This window comes from Narcine bancroftii, chromosome 5, assembly GCF_036971445.1.
Source record: "Narcine bancroftii isolate sNarBan1 chromosome 5, sNarBan1.hap1, whole genome shotgun sequence".
Classification (NCBI taxonomy): domain Eukaryota; kingdom Metazoa; phylum Chordata; class Chondrichthyes; order Torpediniformes; family Narcinidae; genus Narcine; species Narcine bancroftii.
The window spans coordinates 66297014-66315525 of record NC_091473.1 but is presented as its reverse complement, the minus strand read 5'-3'; the positions used below and the strand labels follow the sequence as shown (position 1 = coordinate 66315525).

At 49.4% G+C, this 18512-nt stretch overlaps 1 long non-coding RNA gene across 1 annotated transcript; it reads left to right on the top strand.

The window, feature by feature from the left end:
- Nucleotides 1-1494: 1494 nt before the first annotated feature.
- Nucleotides 1495-17057, top strand: LOC138762700 (uncharacterized). The gene is made up of 3 exons (XR_011357064.1): nt 1495-1756; nt 9035-9136; nt 16907-17057. It is a non-coding gene; the product is annotated as an uncharacterized lncRNA (long non-coding RNA).
- Nucleotides 17058-18512: the final 1455 nt, after the last annotated feature.

Sequence of the window (18512 nt, the reverse complement as noted above, 5' to 3'; positions counted from 1 at the left end):
GCTACAGAAGGGGATTGCCACCAGCCGTACCATGAGCTACAACCTGCAGGGCATGGGTAGGTTGAAAGGGCAAATGCTACAGTCTGGAAGACTGTTAATCTTGCTTTATAACACATGGTTACCCTGTTACCCGGTGGCAGGAGCTGCTACTTGAGGCACTACATTCTATTCAGTCTTTATTGTGTACTGCAACAAATCAAACACCTCATGAACATATGTTTGCCTTTCGTAGGATATCACGAACTGTGATGGACTGGCCAGCTTGTTTATCTGAGCCTGGAACCGTGCTGCTGAAGAGCCACGCTCGGATGCGTAAAACAGACCCCCTAGTCCAACAAGTTCAGCTACTGCATACTAACCCCAACTTCACTCATGTTAAATTCCCAGATGGGAGTATTGACACTGTACCCCTGTGAGATCTGGCCTCGCCTGGTTCTCCCCTTTCTCGCACCCCTACTCAGAGGGAGCCTGAGAGGTTGGACTCACCTCCCCCCCCACCCCAGCCTCTGACCCCTAGTAAGCTTTCAGATGGCCATGCTGAGGCTCCACTGCCTCACACTGGCCATTCTGGAATGGGTCCAGAAACCAGTCCTTCCCACACTACAGACCCAGGACCTGTACCAATTCCCAAGGTTGCAAAGGAGCCACCTGTTTTGAGACAAAGCACCAGAATTCGTAAACAACCTGATAGGCTGACATATTCATAAAACATCTCATTATATTTCGATTGCTTGCTAGATACTGGCATATTTTGGCTGTTAGAGTATCTCAAGGCCAAACATGGTATCCATGTATCGCTTGCTTCAGTCTTTCCTAGCAGCTGCCCTTTTGATTTTAACCCTTCTTCTGCCGGGGGGAGACTGTGGTGAATGTCTGCCAAGCTGCCTGTCTCCTCTCTGGCGAGCCTTGCTGTACTAACATTGGCTGTGCATTATCTCTACTGTTAAGGACACTCCCCTTGGATATAACTGTATATGCATCTATTGTCTTTCATTATTGTACCATGTATTTCTGCTAATAAAAGCCATGATTATTGTTTGACCACATCGGCTTTGTCTACTTCATCAACTGGCACTTCAATCATCAACCTGAAGTGTTATCAGTTTCTCTTCCCACAGGTGTGGTCTGACCTGCTGAGTATTTCCAGCATTTTATTGCTGTTATTTCTTTTTCAGTGGTGTGGGACTCAATAGCCGCTTTCAGGTGGCCAGAATACTCCGATGTAAAGCCGCCTATTCTTCCCGAATGCGGCTGTCGGAAGGCCACCTGAAAGCGGAAAACCTGTCCCAGAGGAGTACTTACCCAACCCTCCTCGGGGTGGTATATTTTCTGCTTCCGAGCTGCTAGGGGGTGGGCTGATGATGTCGTGGTGACGTTGTCAGCCTGAGACGCTTTGGCGCGATTTTTGAAAAACTGTGGAGTGTGCAGGCTCAGCATTACCGGTACAGTCACATTTTTGGGTACATTAGAGGCATTTCTCTTCTCTGCTCCAGATTCGCCATGATCCTGAGTTCCTTTCTGTTTAGCCGCAATGCGCTGCAAATGACATCACAACAGTGGGCGGGACTACAGCCACAGTCGACAGGACCCAGCATTTGCTCCGAGGCGGCTCGCCTACAGCCAGCCCTTTCAGGTGCCAGAACAACACCTTCAGCGCTGCTACCTGAATGTCAATTCAAACACACCCGCAGCTGCTTCTGCAGGCGCATTCTCGAAGAGATTGCACCTGAAAGCGACTTATGACTAGAACTGAAAGGTAAACACCTCATTTGAAACATTGTGCCCTCACTAGGCCAGTGCTCCCCCTTCCCCCTTTCCCCATTTCACACTGAAGTAGAATGTCAGCCTGAAGAAGGGGCTTAAGTCTCTAGAATGATTTTCAAGCCCTTGATCTCCTGATTCACTAGACAATGGTTATTGTCCTGCAGCTGCTTTGTGCACTCAGGTTTGGCAAGGGCAAAGGTCATTCCCACTGGGTCCTGAAATTTCTGCTGGAAATTTGAATGGAGGGATGTGTGCCAGGGATAGCACAATTTGTCCATTGGGAATGGGCTGTGATGCTCCTTCAGTTAAAAGGCCTGCCAGCACTGGTTCATGCCAGGGCTCAGGGTCAAGCAATAATTACTTGCTGAGACAGGAGCTATGGCTCTTCAACCTTGGTACGGGGTGGGGTGGGGGTGGTGGGGGGGGGGTTAACCTCCGTTACCACATTGCTGATTGTGTAGGCAAGTACATTGGAAAAAAAGAAAATGAAAACGGGCAAGATCCCTGGAATTATAATCGACCAGGAGAGTCTGCTCTAGGGTTCACTTGCCACATACTTAGAGGATTGACAGGAAAGTGCAATAAGGGAATGATTGTGCGGTTTTCTGCAGGACCATTGAGGGCCTGGTATGGTTTATATTAAATAGCTGTTATCACACAGTCTGCTCTCCAGACGTGTTGTACAAAACCTACTCCAGCAGGAAACATGTCTGAGTGGCTGTTACTGCTGGGAACACAGCCAATCCCTGTCCAGTCTGTAACTCATTCACCACAGTACTGTTTTCACCAGAAGTTTAACACATCAAAACCTTGAGTCTTTTGCACACACACACACACACACACACACACACACATTTAATGGTATCTGTGGAAAGTGATATTTTACCAGAAATCATCAGATGTGATTCAATAGGTGACAGTTTTATCTCTGAGTCTGAAGGTTCCAGGTTCCTGTCGTGTTGAGAGATTTGAATGTAAAACAGAGGCAGATATTCTAAGGCAGTGTTGAGGGAGTAGTGTATTGATGGGGATGTAGATTTCCAAGCAGGATGTTCAAATGAGGCACCACCTGTCCTCTAAGGTTACATTAGGAAGAAGAACAAGGGAAATGTTTGTGAAGCTTTGGTCAACATTTATCCATCCATCAACATCACTAATGGTAAGGGAGCATGAAAATGAGAGGGAATCTAATGGTGATTTTTCTCACCCACCAAGAGAGTGGTGAGTACCTGGAATGCAATGCCCAAGAAAGTGGTGGAAGCAGAGTTGCTGACAACATTTGAGATGTTGAGATGAGCATTTGAATTGCTGAGCTGTCGAAGGCTAGCGGCCTAGTGCAGGAAGATGAGATTCATACAGATGGATGCCACTGGTTGGTATGGACCTAATGGCATGAATGGCCTGTTTCCATGCTCTGTGACCATGACCAAAACACGTAACTTGGCAATTCTCTCCATGCTCCTCATGGGATCTTGCGATGAACAAATCATCTGCTTTTCTGAGATCACAACAGTAAGTACTTATCAAAAGTACATTGTGGAGTGAAAGGTTTTGGAATGGCCCACTTTTGCAGATGAGTATGATGCTCGCAGGTAGTAGATTGGCTGAGGCATTAAATCAACTGTTTTATCTGCCTTTACAGTAAAAGGCTCAGAAAGCATTTCCGATCTCGCAGCGAACCAAGAAAACTATCAGAGCAAGGAACTTGATGGTTCCTCATTTCAGTTGTAAAATGTTCCAGGGAAACTTTCTGGACTAAAATTTAGTTGAATTTATCATTGTGTCTGGCACAGGTGATATGGGCTGAAGGGGCAATTACTGTGCTGCATTGTTCTACCTTAAAAGCAAGTAAATCTACTAGTTCTGAGCAAACAAAAAGAATGGCTAGAGTGTGGCAGTACGCCATTAGGCAGGCGAACCGGCCCCGCTTGTCACACATGCGGCAGGGCAGCCGGCCAAAATGGCACTGTTGGGGGTTTCCTCCCGACCTCGGCACCGGGCTCAGAAGCCCACACTTGGCGACCCACGTGACGCCCCGGTGACGTCAGGGCCCCCCAGCGCGGTTCTCAGCCAGGTCCGGGCTGGGAGTATAAGACCAGCCAGGCAGCCTGCAATAAATCGGTTTTTGCTCACTGAACTCAACCCGTCTGGTTGTGCAATCCTTCAGTTAGCAGTGTAGCTGCCGCTACAATTGGTGACCCTGACAGGTTCAAACGTCTTTGAACCCGACATGAACGACCCTTCGATCAACACTATAGCCATCAAGTTTCCTGACTTCTGGGTTCAGGAGCTGGAGACCTGGTTCAGCCACACAGAGGCTCAGTTTCACCTCTACCAGATTTCATCGGATTTGACCAAGTTTTACCATATGGTCGCCGCCCTGGACCAGGCCACCGCCAAACAAGTGCTGCACCTTATTCAGCACCCACCCGCGCAAGATAAGTATGGGACCATCAAGCGGGTGCTCACCGGCTCCCTCGGCCTCTTGGGGGACAGAACTCCAATCGTTGATGGACGAGATGCTCGCGCTCATGGGCAATCACTCCAACTTCCCACTCTTCGAGCGCATCTTCCTCGACCATCTGCCTGAAGACATCCGGCCGTTGCTGTACCAGGATAGCTTCGTTGATCCTAGGAAGGTCACTCAAAAGGCTCAGGAGCTATGGCTTGAATGATTCCGGAGGGCTCAGCAGTCCAGCAGGTTATGAGTCTCAGCCATGACCATGCCAAACCTTCCTCTAGCACTGTGGTGGAACACCCGGACCCTGCAGGGGCCTCAAAGACGATAGCCAGAAGCAAGCCATCCACTTCAGGCCTCTGCTTCTTCCACCAGTGCTGGGGAGCTAAGGCTCGGAAGTGTCGTCAGCCCTGCTCGTTCCAGGGAAATGAGCAGGCCGGCCACTGTTAATGGCTGCGGCAGCTGGCCAAGAACACAGCCTTCTCTACCTGCGGGATTCAGTCAGCAGCCGACACTTCCTCGTCGACACCAGGGCCCAGATCAGCATAATTCCGGCCACAGCCATCGAGTCCTGGAACCGGCCTCGAGGACCTCCCCTCCATACAGCCAATTCGACTATCATTCGAACGTATGGAGATAAGACCGTTCACTTCCAGATCGGCCAGCGGAAGTTCTTGTGGAGGTTTACTGTTTCGTCCCTCCCAACCGCCATCCTGGGTGTCGACTTCCTCCTCTCCCACAGAATCCTGGTCGACATTTGAGGTAGGCGACTGGTAGATGCCTTTACTTTCCAATCCGTTCACCTCAACGCCTCCCACACAGAGCAGCCGCAGATGGCCACAGTCAGCACACCCAAGGACGAGTTTCAGCGTATCCTGGATGAGTTCCTGTCTCTCCTCAAGCCACAGTTCTCCGCCGCCTCACCACGCCACAGGGTGTTTCATTACATCCCCACCCAAGGCCCGCCGGTCCATGCCAAGGCACGCCGGCTCCCGCCGGATAAGTTCCAGATAGTAAAGGAAGAGTTCTCGCATCTGCAGGAGCTGGGGATTATTCGATGCTCCAACAGTCCTTGGGCCTCACCACTCCACCTGGTCCCGAAACCCTCCGGTGGCTGGCGCCCCTGCGGAGATTATCAACGGCTAAATGACACGACAGTACCTGACCGTTACCCGATCCCTCACATCCAGGACTTCACGGCCAACCTGCATGGCGCAAGGGTTTTCTCCAAGGTCGATCTGGTGCACGGGTATCACCAAATCCCGGTGCACCCTGAGGACATACCCAAAACGGCCATCATTACCCCCTTCGGCTTGTTTGAGTTCCTATGCATGCCATTCGGGCTCAAGAACGCCGCCCAGACGCCTTATGGACACAGTGGGGAGGGATTTGAATTTCGTATTCATTTATCTGGTTGACATCCTTGTCGCCAACAGAAACCAGGCACAACACAAGTCTCACCTGTGCACCCTCTTCTCCCGACTGGCCAACTTCGGCCTAACGATCAATCTGGCCAAATTCCAGTTCGGGAAAGAGTCCATACAGTTCCTGGGCCAAACCATCACGGCCGAAGGAGTTACACCTAACGCTACGAAGGTCGCTGTAGTCACGGAGTTCCCACACCCGGACAACCTCAAGGGGCTACAGGAGTTCGTGGGTATGGTCAATTTCTATAACCGCTTCATTCCAGGTGCTGCACGCATCATGCAGCCGCTCTTCACCCTCATCGTGGCCAAAAACAAGACACTCACCTGGACTCCAGAGGCCAGCAGGGCATTCAAAGACATGAAAGATGCCCTCGTGAAGGCTACCCTGCTCGTTCACCCACGCACCGACCTGCATATGGCGCTCTCCGTCGATGCCTCTGCCACAGCCATCGGCGCCATCCTGGGGCAGCAGGTGAACGGACAGTGGAAACCACTGGCATTCTTTAGCTGAATTCTTCGCCCACCAGTGCGCACGTATAGTGGTTTCGATCGTGAGTTGCGGGCATGTACCTGGCGGTGCTTCATTTCCGCTGTTTTTTGGAGGTGAGGCCTTTTACCATTTTTACCGACCATAAACCCCTGACTCAGGTGCTCGCTCTGGCAAGAGATTCCTGGTTGGCCCGCCAACAGCATCACCTCTCCCTTGTGTCGGAGTTCACCACTGACATTCGGCACAAGGCGGGGAAAGACAACATGGTCGCCAATGCACTCTCACAACCGGCCATTTGCGCGCTGACCCCCGGCCTCGACTACGACCAGGTTGCCCGGGACCAGAAGTCCGATGAGGAGACACGGGCCTTCAGGACTGCCATCATGGGCCTGCAGTTCCAGGACTTCCCGACTCCTCACGGTGAGGGCAGTGTCCTGTCCGATGTCTCCATGGGCACCCCGCGTCCAGTGGTTCCCCAGCAGTGGCGCAGGCAAGCCTTCCACTATATCCATAACCTTTCCCACCCTTCCATCAGGTCCACGGTCCGTATGGTGGCAGAACGTTTCGTCTGGCACAGGCTTCAAAAGCAGATTGTGGACTGGGCCAGAACCTGAACTCATTGCCAGCTTTCCATGGTACACAGGTACACCAGAGCGCCCGTACAAGATTTTGAACATGTCCGGGAATGGTTCAGCCACATACATGTGGACATCGTCGGACCCTTACCCGTTTCCCGAGGTAACCGTTACCTTTTCACAGTGGTAAACTGCCCCACTCGTTGGCCCGAAGCGAACCCAATGCCAGATGCCTCCATGGACTCCTGCTCCCGAGCGCTTTTGAACGGTTGGGTTGCCCAGTTCAGTGTCCCAAACCACCTCACCAGTGATCGGGGCACCCAATTCACCTCTGTTCACCTCTGCGCTCTGGGCACAGCTCGCCAACAGGCTGGGGATCGAGCTACATCATACCACGGCCTATCACCTACAGGCCAATGGGCTAGTCGAGCGATTGCACCACCACCTTAAGTCGGCACTGATGGCTCGCCTCACCGGCCCCGACTGGGTGGACGAGCTGCCTTGGGTGCTCCTGGGCATCCGCTTGACACCCAAAGAAGACCTACAGGCATCATCAGCTGAGCTGGTCTACGGTGCACCGCTAGCCCTACCCAGTGAGTTCGTCAACACACCTCACAACTCCCAGCAGTCACTGCACGGTCTACTTCCCTGCCTCTAGGCCCAGTTGGACTCCTTCACACCCCCATCGCCACCCAGACACAACACATGGGCCTCTTATGTCCCCAGTGAACTGTATTCCGCAGAGTATGTTTTTATCAGATGGGGCCCGTCCTCAGCACCTCTAGGAAGACCATACAAAGGACCGTACAAAGTCGTCCAGGATTCAGGATCCACTTTCACACTGGATATCAGTGGTAAGAGGGAACTGTTTACGGTGGACAGGTTAAAGCCAGCCCACCTCGACCCCACCGAGCCAGTAGTTGTGGCCCAACCCAAGAAGCGAGGCCGCCCAGCAAAAAAGGACATTAGCGCCAGTTCTGGGGGTGGGCTGTGTAGTGGTACGCCATTAGGCAGGCGAACCAGCTCCGCTTGTCACGCACGCGTCGGGGCAGCCGGCCAAAATGGTGCTGTCGGGGGTTTGCTCCCGACCTCGGCACCGGGCTCAGAAGCCTGCGCTTGGCGACCCACGTGACGCCCCGGTGATGTCGGGGCTCCCCCAGTGCGGTTCTCAGCCAGGAAGCCTGCAATAAATCGGTTTTTGCTCACTGAACTCAACCCGTCTTGTTGTGCGATCCTTCAGTTAGCAGTGTAGTCGCTGCTACAAGAGGAACTCAGCCAATTAGACAGCATCCATGGGTAAAATTGGTCAATCAACATTCCAGATCTGGATCCTTATCAAGGTAAGGTCCTGACCTGAAATGTTGACTTACCATGACAACTAATGGATGCTGTCTGACCTGCTGAGTTGCTCAAGAAATTCATTCTTTGCTGAAGATTTCAGAATCTTTTGAGTTTCTCTAAATTCACTCATCCTGTTGGCGGGATATTAAGGTTGAAAAAAAATGGCTTCAGAGATAATGGAGGCATTAGTGTGCGCTTAAAATTTTCCAATGGATTTGTCAGCAGCAAGGGAACACCACACGGCAGAGAGAAGAAAAAGAGGGAAATACAGGCCTGATAACCTTGTGTCAATTACCAGAAAATGCTGGAGACCATTACTAAGAACATGGTGTTTGGAAACTCAGAAATCCATACCATTAATAAGGCAGAAGACCATTATTCAATGTGAGGGAATTGTATCTGAGAAATCTATTAGTTTTGTGAGAATGTGTCTGTAAATTGAATAAATGTGCTCCTGTGGTCATGGTTTATTTAGATTTTGAAAGCATGTTTGGTAAAGTGTCACAAAAAGGTTCTTGTACATGATAAAGGCATGGTGTTGAGGGTAATATACAAGGATAGTAAAGAAAATGAATTAATGCAGTTATTTTTAGTCAGGAGTATGTAATTTATGGCACATTTCTAGGATTTCTGTGTACGCCTCAACTATTTCCAATGTGCATCTATGAATTAGATGAAAGGACCAATCAGAGTGCATCAACACATGCTGATATGACAAAGTCAGAAGGAAACTGAGCATTGAAAAGAATGCAGAGATGAAAAAAATGGACATGGTGTGAGTGAGGCTCCCTATGAATCACTCAGAAGGAAGTAAAACTTTGGAACTCGTCAAAGACCATCAGCTGATGAGTGTTCAAACTGAGACTGATAGAGTTTTGGGTGTTCAGAGAATCAAGGGGTTAGTACAAGAATGTGGAAAAGAAATGTTGAATGGTGTTGCTGCCACTCCTGCTTTAATCTAGTGTTCTTACATTGCCAGTTCTATGTGGCCAAGACTGGGTAATCCCTTCTCTCTGAAGAACACAAAACAAAAGCAGAAAATGCTGGAAACACCCAGGAGGTCAGGTTGTCGCTGTGAAAAGTGAGTATATGTATGAAGTCAAATATCCTTCATCTGAGCTGGGAAGAAGAGAGAAAAAAAAAATCAGTTTAGTTGAAAAAGATGTGGGGGTGGGGTGGTAGGACAAAGGGAATAAGTATGGCTGAGCACAAGGAATATGGATAACACATCATGGAAATATATATAACTGAGAGTCCAGGATTGCCATGGTAGATTGGTTAATGGTGGCAGTGAGAGAGTTTTCATGAAGCCAAGGCCATGTGAAGTGAGGGGCATGCAAAAATAATTGTGCTGCTGGAGCTACTGCAGACCCACAGAGAGTGGGGAGCGGAGACACAGCACTCCTCTGCAGGGTTCTACTGCCCAGTTCAAGAGATTCAAGATTCAATTTATTTTCATAGTAATGAAATTTCTTTTTGCCTGCTGCAAGACGGACAGATTTGCCACCAGCAAGAATTGCCTAAGCGCCTCTTACAGTCAGACTTACAGAGAAAGAGAAGCAAAAGAGAGTCCCCCCAGAGTCACTAGCTGTCCAAGGATTCTCCTCCAGCGCTCCTGCAGCCATACAGAGTCCAGTCCAAACCATTGGCAACCCGAGCTCCAGATCTGAACCTCCAACATGGTCAGGAACCCTTCAGCGCCCTTGGCACCCAGTTGATACCTGGTACCCCTCCAGCCGGTTTGAGTCAGTCTCCAGTAGTCCATGGCCTGGCGCAAGTCTCCCGTTAGCAGTCTCCAGTAGCCACAGCTCCCACAAGTTCCTTGCCTGGAGTCTCCAGCAGCCTGCCGCGTGCACTGGTTCCTCAGCCGCAGAGCTCCCTCACTGGTCCACCACCGTGGTCACCGTCCCTGCAGGTCGTATCCTCTGCTTCTCTCTCTTAGATGGGGGGGCGGGGGTGATCTTCCTGTCCTCTGGTACTCAGTTCTCCGCACCTCAAAGTCTGCAGCCCCTCATGGCTGCTGCCAATTAACAACCATATAATAATTACAGGACGGAAACAGGCCATTTTGGCCCTTCTAGTCCACACCGAACTAAGTATTCTCCTCTAGTCCCACCTACCTACACCCTGCCCATAACCCTCCATTCCCCTCCCATCCATATACCTATCCAATTTTTCCTTAAATTACAAAATTGACCCTGCCGCCACTATTTCTCCCAGAAGCTCATTCCATCCACCCACCACTCTCTGAGTAAAGAAGTCCCCCTCATGGTACCTCTAAACTTTTGCCCCTTAACTCTTGACTCATGACCTCTTGTTTCAATCTCTCCTACCCCAAAGGAAAAAGCCTATCCACATCTACTCTATCTATCACTCTCATAATTTTAAATACCTCTATCAAAACCCCTCTCAATCTTCTACGCTCCAAAGAATGAAGACCTAATTTGCTCAATCTTTCCTTGTAATCTAGGCTGAAACCCAGGTAACATTTTCGTAAATCTTCTCTGCACTCTCTCTACCTTGTTGATATCCTTCCTTTAATTTGGTGACCAGAATTGCACACAGTACTCAAAATTTGGCCTCACCAATGCCTTGTACAGTCTCAAGATCACTTCCCAACTCCTATATTCTATGATTTGATTTCTAAACCCCAACATACTAAAACCCTCCTTCATCACCCTATCCACATGAGATTCCACCTTCATGGAACGAAGCATCGATATTCCTACATCTTTCTGTTCCACTCCATTCCTCAATGCCCTCCCATTTACTATGCATGTCCCGTTTTGATTATTCCTACCAAAATGAAGTACTTCACAGTTATTAGCATTAAACTCCATCTGCCATCTTTCAACCCACTCTTTTAAGCAGTCCAAACCCCTCTGATATCTTTGAAAAACTTCTTCATTATCCACAATTCCACCTATTTTAGTATCATCTTCATATTTACTCATCCAATTTACCACCCCATCATCCAGATCATTAATGTATATGACAAACAGTAATGGACCCAATACAGATCCCTGAGGCACACTGCTTGTCACCGGCCTCCAGCCTGACTAACAGTAATCCACTACAACTCTCTGGCATCTCCCATCCACACTGTTGAATCTATTTGAAAATGAATACCTAACAACTGAAACTTCCTAACTAACCTTCCATGCGGAACCTTATCAAAGGCCTTCCTGAAGTCTATATAGACACCATCCACTGCTCTACCCTCATCAACATTCCTAGTTACCTCTTCAAAAAAATTCAACAAGATTGGTCAAGCATGACCTTCCACACACAAATCCATGTTGAGTGTTCCTGATCAGACCTTGTCTATCCAGATACTTGTATATACTATCTTTAAGAATGCTTTCCATTAATTTACCTACCACAGACGACGTCAAACTTGCAGGCCAATAATTGCTAGGCTTGTTCCTCGAACCCTTTTTAAACAACGGAACCACATGCGTACTATACCCATCTCTAATGACATTTGGAAAATCACTGTCAGAGCCTCTGCTGTTTTCTCACTAACTTCTCTCAAGGTCCTGGGGAAAATCCCGCCGGGAACTAGAGACTTATCTACCTTTACCCTTCTCCTTTGTAAATACCGAAGAAAATAAATTGTTCAAGATCTCCCACATCTTTTTTGGCTCCACACACAGTTGTCTGCTCTGATCTCTAAGGCTCCAATTTTATCCCTCACACTCCTTTTACCATTAAAATATTTGTAGAAACGACACTAGGTATTATTCTATTTAGTAGAATCCTAGCGAAGATTTTGCCTGCAAATAATACCTAGTGTCGCTGAGAATATTCTCCCAGAATCACAGTGCGGCTTTCGCGCTAACAGAGGAACCACTGACATGGTCTTTGCCCTCAGACAGCTCCAAGAAAAGTGTAGAGAACAAAACAAAGGACTCTACATCACCTTTGTTGACCTCACCAAAGCCTTCGACACCGTGAGCAGGAAAGGGCTTTGGCAAATACTAGAGCGCATCGGATGTCCCCCAAAGTTCCTCAACATGATTATCCAACTGCACGAAAACCAACAAGGTCGGGTCAGATACAGCAATGAGCTCTCTGAACCCTTCTCCATTAACAATGGCGTGAAGCAAGGCTGTGTTCTGGCACCAACCCTCTTTTCAATCTTCTTCAGCATGATGCTGAACCAAGCCATGAAAGACCCCAACAATGAAGACGCTGTTTACATCCGGTACCGCACGGATGGCAGTCTCTTCAATCTGAGGCGCCTGCAAGCTCACACCAAGACACAAGAGAAACTTGTCCGTGAACTACTCTTTGCAGATGATGCCGCTTTAGTTGCCCATTCAGAGCCAGCTCTTCAGCGCTTGACGTCCTGCTTTGCGGAAACTGCCAAAATGTTTGGCCTGGAAGTCAGCCTGAAGAAAACTGAGGTCCTCCATCAGCCAGCTCCCCACCATGACTACCAGCCCCCCCACATCTCCATCGGGCACACAAAACTCAAAACGGTCAACCAGTTTACCTATCTCGGCTGCACCATTTCATCAGATGCAAGGATCGACAATGAGATAGACAACAGACTCGCCAAGGCAAATAGCGCCTTTGGAAGACTACACAAAAGAGTCTGGAAAAACAACCAACTGAAAAACCTCACAAAGATAAGCGTATACAGAGCCGTTGTCATACCCACACTCCTGTTCGGCTCCGAATCATGGGTCCTCTACCGGCACCACCTACGGCTCCTAGAACGCTTCCACCAGCGTTGTCTCCGCTCCATCCTCAACATCCATTGGAGCGCTCACACCCCTAACGTCGAGGTACTCGAGATGGCAGAGGTCGACAGCATCGAGTCCACGCTGCTGAAGATCCAGCTGCGCTGGATGGGTCACGTCTCCAGAATGGAGGACCATCGCCTTCCCAAGATCGTATTATATGGCGAGCTCTCCACTGGCCACCGTGACAGAGGTGCACCAAAGAAAAGGTACAAGGACTGCCTAAAGAAATCTCTTGGTGCCTGCCACATTGACCACCGCCAGTGGGCTGATAACGCCTCAAACCGTGCATCTTGGCGCCTCACAGTTTGGCGGGCAGCAGCCTCCTTTGAAGAAGACCGCAGAGCCCACCTCACTGACAAAAGGCAAAGGAGGAAAAACCCAACACCCAACCCCAACCAACCAATTTTCCCTTGCAACCGCTGCAATCGTGTCTGCCTGTCCCGCATCGGACTGGTCAGCCACAAACGAGCCTGCAGCTGACGTGGACTTTTTACCCCCTCCATAAATCTTCGTCCGCGAAGCCAAGCCAAAGAAAGAAGAAAGAAAAGATTTGTAGAAACACTTTGGATTTATTTTCACCCTGCTTGCTATAGTCACCTCGTACCTTCTTTTAGCTTTTCTCTTTTTACATTCAATGTATTCTCTGAACATCTCCTTTATTCCTTGTTTCTTATATTTATTTTTGGCCTCCCTTTTTTTTGAACCAAATTTCAAATATCCCTTGAAAAACCATGGTTCTCTCAAACTTTTAACTCTACCTTTCAACCTAACAGGAACATAAAAATTTTGCATCCTCAAAATCTCACCTTTAAAAGACCTCCATTTCTTTACTACATTCTTCCCATAAAACAAATTGTCCCTATCCACTCCTCATAAATCCTTTCACATCTCCTCAAATCTAGCTTTTCCCTAATCAAAAACCTCAACCCTAGGCCCTGACCAATCCCTTTCCATAATTACATTGAATTAATGGCACTATGATCACTGGATCCAAAGTGCTCCCCAACTCATACCTCTGTCACCTGACCTATCTCATTCTCTAACAGTAGATCCAACACTCCCCCTTCTCTAGTTGGTAGCTCTACATATTGCTGTAAAAAAAACTATCCTGCACACATTTTACAAACTCCAACCCATCCAGCCCTTTCACAGAATGGGTTTCCTAATCTATATGTGGAAAATTTAAATCTCCCACAATCACAACCCTGTGCTTATTACAAATATCTGCTATCTCCCTCCAGATTTGCACCTCTAGTTCTCATTCCCCATTCTGTGGTCTATAATACACCCCTAAAAGTGTAACTATCCCTTTCCCATTCCGCAATTCCACCCAAATAGTCTCCCTGGACGAGCTCTTTAATTATCCTGCCTAAGCACCGCTGTAATATTTTCTCTGACAAGCAATGAAACACTACCTCCTCTTGCCCCTCCGATTCTATCATACCTAAAGAAAAGAGTTAGCTGCCAATCACATCCCTCCTGCAACCATATTTCACTAATCACTACCACATCATATTTCTAAGTGTCAATCCATATCCTCAGCTCATCCACTTTCCTTACAATGTTTCTAGCATTAAAATATATGCATTTCAAAGATTTCCCATTTCTTATTCTGTTTTCCCTTATCTTTATAAACAACTCTATTATGTTCTTTTTCTATCATCTCCCCTCTATCTTCATACAGAGCATCTCCCTTCTCTATCACCTGCCTTTCCACACTCAAACACTGTCTACAACCTTTCTCTGTTTGCAATCTAACCTACTCCTTGCTGTTCCCTTCCATTTGGTTCTCTCCCCCAACCATTCTAGTTTAAAGTCTCCTGAGTAGCCTTAGCAAATGTCCCCACCAGGATCCTGGTCCCCCTGGGATTCAAGTGCAACCCATCCTTTCTGTACAAGTCATACTGTAATGGTATAGATTGTGTGTGCTAATTGGCTCAGGCTGGCCCACCCCCTGATGACACTCTCACCTGGACTCCTTCCCTGGGACCCAGGCCATAAAGGTTGGGCCACCTCTCCCTTCCCTGCACTTCCCTAGCTTGGATTCCGGGCCAGCTTAAGTCTTCTGTACAATAAAGCCTAATGTTCCCCTCAGACTTTGTCATTGTAATTTTTGGGGCAACTGGTAGTGCCCAACAATTTATTGTACAGAAATTTTAACGTCTCCAGTAATGGAGAAGTTGCTGCGCCCCGATCGGCTAGAGGTGGATCCCCAAGTCCCGGGTGCATCAGAACTCTTCAAGCAGTGGGTCAATTGCTTTAACAACTTTCTGGATGCCACTACTGGAGTGGTCGACTTGGATGAGAAGAGGCTGAAAGTTCTATAGGCAAGAGTCACCCAGAGGGCTTTCCAGGCATCAGAAGCTGCACGACTTACACAGAGGTGATGGCTGAGCTATGGGCGCTATACAAGCCCAAGATCAATCAAGTTTACTCCCGTTACTCCTGGCGTCCAGAAAACAGCAGCCTGGTGAGTGGGTTGAAGAGTTCGTTCGAGCTCTGATCACACTGGGAAAAGATTTTTTGGGGAACCCCACGGTCCCTGAGCCAGGGGCCCAGTGCGTGGAGGATCTGGTCCGGGACGCTTGTGTGTCAGGGTTGAGGTTGGACTATATCCGACGTCTCCTCAAGGAGGATCAACTCCCATTGAAACAAGCGATCCAACTGGCTAGGACCTTAGACTCAGCCCAGTGCCTCGCGGAGTTGATCGCAGGCAGAAGCGGGCCTACCCAGTACGCGCCGCCATAAGGGCTGCCATCCTGGGAGTCGGCATCAGGGACGGCAGACCCGACTGTGGCTGCAGTAGCACCAAGATTGTCGAGGTGTAACTTATGTGGGCAGGCAAGACATCCGTGACATCTCTGCTCCACGAAAGGAGCTACCTACTTGGGCTGTGGTAAAAAGAACCACTACCAATGTATTTGCAGGTAAAGAGCCCCATCTCGGAGCAGAGCGGTGTGTATGGCCGAGGAGCTTCCGGTGCCAGCCATGTGCGCGGTAAGGCAAGTACCATTTTACCTGCTCCCGCCACCATCCTCTGCGCAGTGGCAACTCTCACCACTGACATCACTTCCGCCCCTAACAACATCACTTCCGCCTTCTTCACCAGCATTGGCAGCGTGGTCAACATGGAGGCCGCCATCTTGGGCATCGGGTCTCCCCACCAACGACGAAGACAATGCACCCATCCTGGCATCGATCACCTTGGACCAAGCCAGCCCTCACCCGATCACGAACTCCATGATACAGATCGAGGTGAATGGGCACAAATCAAACTGCCTCTTCGATAGTGGCAGTACAAAAAGTTTTATCCACCCCGAGGAGGGCTATAGACTCTTGATACCCATTTGGCTGATGACCAGGTCCGTGTCAATGGTATCAAAAGACCAGTGGACTTTGTAGGTACTATGTGGCATATCTGACGGTGGGGGGAGGGGGGGGGAGTGTTATAATGATTTCTTGTTGTTGGTCATGCCCCAGCTCTGTCCGCCGATCCTCCTGGGCCTCAACTTCCAGACTCAGTTCAGGAGCGTGACGATGGCGTTTGGGGACCCCCAACCTCCACTCACCGTTTACAACCCGTAGCTTATGGACCCCCCCAATCAGACTCCCAGCCTCCGGCACCGACCTGCAGCCTCACCACCCTGCGGGTGGCCCCTCCGACACTATTCGCGAACCTCACCCTGGACTGTAAACCGATCACCACCAAGAGTAGGCGCTACAGCACTGAGAATATGGCATTCATCCATGCCAAGGTTCAGTGACTCTTGGCAGAGGGGATCATAGCCCCTAGCTCTAGCCGCTGGAGGGTGCAGGTCCTCGTGGTCAGAGGGGCGGGCAAGCCCCGGATGGTGATTGATTATAGTCAAATCATCAACTGCTTCACCCAGTTGGATGTGTACCCTCTATTCTGGATACCTGACTTGTTCAATAAGGTCACACAATACAGAGTCTTCTCAACTATTGACCTCAAGTCGGCCTATTATCAGCTCCCCCTTCGCCTAAGCGACCGGCCCTACATGGCTTTTGAGGCCGATGGCAGACTTTTTCACTTTCTGCGGGTGTCTTTTGGTGTTACTAATGGTGTCTCTGCTTTTCAGAGGGTCATGGATCAGATGGTTGAGGAGCACAAGCTGATGGTGACGTTCCCATATCTTGACAATGTCACCATCCGCGGCCACGACCAGCAGGACCACGACGTGAACCTCGCAAGTTTCCTACGTACAGCCGAGTCTCTCAACTTGATGTTCAATAAAGACAAGTGTGTGTTCAACACAGACCATCTGGCCCTTCTCGGTTTTGTCGTGGCACATGGTGTCATTGTCCCAGACCCCAACCGCATGCGACCCTTTATAGAGCTCCCAGTCCCAAACACCCTAAAGGCACTGGAAAGGTGCCTGGGGCTGATTTCCTATTATACAAAATGGGTGCCCAATTACACTGATAAAGCCCACCCCCGATTAAGTCCACAACTTTCCCGTTATCAGTGGAAGCCCAAGCTGCATTCTATCAGATCTGAGGAGACATTGCAAAGGCCATGATGCATGCTGTGGACGAGACCATCCCATTTCAGGTGGAGAGCGATGCCTCCGATTTCACACTGGCCGCCACTCTTAACCAGGTAGGCAGGCCAGTAGCTTTTCTCTCCCACATCCTGCATGGTCCCGAGGTACAGCACTCCTCAGTCGAGAAGGAGGCCCAAGCAATTGTTGAGGGGATGTGCCACTGGCAATATTTCCTGGCCGGTAAACGTTTTACCTTGCTGACAGACCAGAGGGCCATGGCCTTCATGTTTAATACTAAACAGTGGGGTAGAATCAAGAATGACAAGATTCTTAGGTGGAAGATCAAGCTCTCCACCTATAATTACGACATCTTGTACTGACCAGGTAAACTCAACAATCCCCCAGACGCCCTATCCCAGGGGATGTGCGCCAGTGCGCATCTTGACCATCTCCAGACCCTCCACGTCAGTCTGTGTCACCCCGGAGTCACAAGGTTATACCACTTCATAAAGACTCAGAACCTTCCGTACTCCATTGAGGATGTCCGGTCCACGACCAGACACTGCCAGATTTGCACTGAATGTAAGCCGCAGTTCTACTGCTCCGAGAAGGCACATCTCATTAAGGCCACATGCCCTTTGAAATGGCTCAGTGTCAATTTCAAGGGCCCCCTACCGACTACAAATAGGAATGCCTACTTCCTGACGGTGGTGGACGAGTTCTCCAGGTTCCCCTTTGCTATTCCCTGCCCAGATATGACCTCGGCGACCGTAATCAAGGCACTGCGCAGTATCTTCACCCTGTTCAGGTACCCCGAGTACATCCACAGCGATTGGGAGACCTCGTTCATGAGTGAGGAACTGCGACAGTACTTTCTGGCCAGAGGCATAGCCACCAGCAGGACCACCAGCAATAACCACAGGGGTAATGGCCAGGTGGAAAAGGAGAACGCCACCGTCCCTTAGATCCAAAAACATGCCGGTGTCCCGCTGGCAGGACATATTACCTGAAGTGCTTCATGCCATCCAATCACTCCTGTGCACTGTGACTAACACCACCCCGCATGAATGATTATTTGCTTTCCCTAAGAGATCGGCGAATGGTGTCTCTATTCCTCCTTGGTTGGCAACCCCAGTGCCAGTCCTTCTACGGAGACACGCGAGGGGCCATAAGATGGATCCACTGGTGTGAGGTACCCCGA